Raw genomic sequence first — 2,607 nt, 5'->3', positions numbered from 1 at the left:
ACAGTTGTTTAGGAAGAAGTTTGGCATTTCCTCAAAAACTTAAACAGTGTTACCATTTGACTCAGCAATTCTACTCCTAATTATACATGAGACTTGAAAACTTATGTTCCATATGAAAACTTGCATACAAATGTTCACAGCAACATTATTCATAATAGCCAAAAAGTAGAAACAAACCAAATGTCTATCAATTGATAATGGACAAAACAAAATGTGGTATATTTAATTCTGTAAAAAAGAAAAAAATACTGGTATATGCTAAAACATAGATGAAACTGGAAATCATTATGCTAAATGAAAGATTTCTGATACAAAAGCCACATATTATATAATTACATTTATATGAAAAGTCCAGAACAGGCAAGTCTATAGATACATAAAGTAAATTAATGATTGGAGGGGAGTGCAGAGGGAGTGGTGAGGATTAGGGCAAGATTACTAATGGGTATAGGGTATCTTTTTTAGGATAATGAAAATGTTCTGGAAGTAGGTAGTGGTGATAGCTGCAAAATCTTGTGGATTACTAAAGTCCATTAAATTGTTCACTTTAAAATGGTGAACTAAATGGTAAATGAATTACGTACTAATAAAAAATAAAAACAGGGTCTCCTTGGTGGCACAAGGGGTTAAGCACAGCACTGTGAAGCAATCCGCAGCCTCTCCAGCATGAGTTCGATCCCTAGCCGGCCAGGGAGCAACCCACATGGCATAATAGACCTCTCCTGACTCGCCTGCTGCTCCCCTCAGCAGTGTATTTCAGGCAGTCTGCCTGTTCTGTTCCCTGCTCTGTCTCTGGTGGGTCCTCTCACCCCCTGCATCTCTGGCCTGTATCCCAGTTCTTGTCTGCATAAATAAATAAATATTTTAGAAAAAAAGAAAAAGAAAAAGGAAGTCCTGCATACATCAATAATAAAATGTGCTACAAGTTCAGGAGTGAAATTCAAACCTGTCTGCTTGGAGGGTGGGAGGAACCGTGATAAAATTTAGTTTAAGAAAGCAATTGGGAAATTCTCTCCCACACGTTGTTGGTGTGAGTATTAACTAGCACAATTCATTTGGGTAAGCAACACAGTAATATCTATCAAAAAAGATAAAGCACATACCCTATGATGCAGAATTTTCATTTGTAGAAATCTAAATAAATGTGTGACTGCCACAGGTAGCACTCAGTGAATGTTCTTTCCTATTATGAAGGTGATAATCTTAGGGACAGAAAATAAATTATGCAATAAACTCCTGCAGTCAAATTCAGCTCTCACTTCTACTTCTTTCTGAAAAAATAATGACACTATGTTTATAACATAGGATGGCATGACCATGAGATTTCTACTCTATAATCTTTGCAAGCTACATAAAGTGGAAAGCAAAATTGTCCCTTAAAATAGAAGGTCTTCTTTCTAAGGTAAGAGAGCATATACTAACAGAACAGCTAAAGATTCATATACGGAGCTTTAGCCCTAAGATGAAAGGAATGTAGTGTGATAGTAGTAGAGGGGAGGAAGGGAACAGAGCTTGAGTCTCAACTGGATTTCATGAAGCTGAAAAAAAGCCAGTAAATATTCAGTGACAAGTTGAAATAGGACAAACCTGGGGAAGCAGCGTTGACCCAGTTGGTGGATCCTTACCCACATGCTTATGAATGCAGGACACAACCCCAAAACAGACAACAATAGCTTGATTCATTTACACTTGGAAAGAGAGAAAGACAGACACACACCCACACAAACCAAAACGCATGCAGGGCAAATTTAAAGCTGACCCATGGTCACACGATGTCTGTCCTACACCAGTTTGCATCCACTGAGCAGAGAACAAGGTCCAAGACAAAGCCACATGTGGCAAGCTGGTTGTTTCTCCACAGAAACCCCTCCTTGCTAGTGTTTTAAATGCCAAAAGCCTCAGTAGCTTACCTGCCAAAAAAGTCTCAGCTCTACCCCTTTCTCCCATCAACTCCCCAGCTCAGGGAGTTGAGTGTGAAAACCTCTACCTTCTACCACAAGTTTGCTATGAAGACCACCAACTGAAGGTTGCCCTTGACTATTCCTCTTAGAAATTATTCATAAAAATCAGCAGTGACTATTCAGTGACTGCTAAAATCAATGACTGTTGAAAGAAATGCCTAGATGAAACTAGGTCTGTTTTTTTCCTTCAATACTTCCTCCAAATGGTGATTCCCTTCAAATGTGGCATTGCTATTATTTGTAAACACCATGCCTTGTTCATTAAATACAGAGTTCAAATACAGAAAAAGCTCAAAGAGAGGAAAATCACATTTGTTTGCTTTTCCAATTAGTCATACCCAGGCCTCACAGCCTGAGAATACACAGCCTGAAGTCAACATGCCCAGTTGCAGGCAAAGTAACCAGCAAGGAGAAAAAGCTTCTGAAATGCACTCCATAATTCAAAAGTGACACTCTATGACAGCTAGACCCCCCCAGGCTGCTCATTTCAGGAATACCCTGGAGCCCTATGGAATCATGGTGTGTCCATCAGTGTACCTGCCACCACCCCCGGTCTCACCCTCCCTCCTCCCAGCATGGTGAGATATGATGGGGAGAGAGAGGGATTGTGACATAGCAGGTGGCCTCATGCTGATAGATGTAAATA

Source organism: Talpa occidentalis, unplaced genomic scaffold, assembly GCF_014898055.3.
Source record: "Talpa occidentalis isolate TD23 unplaced genomic scaffold, MPIMG_talOcc4v2.1 talOcc4.4, whole genome shotgun sequence".
Taxonomy (NCBI): domain Eukaryota; kingdom Metazoa; phylum Chordata; class Mammalia; order Eulipotyphla; family Talpidae; genus Talpa; species Talpa occidentalis.
Note: the sequence above shows the minus strand (reverse complement) of the source record.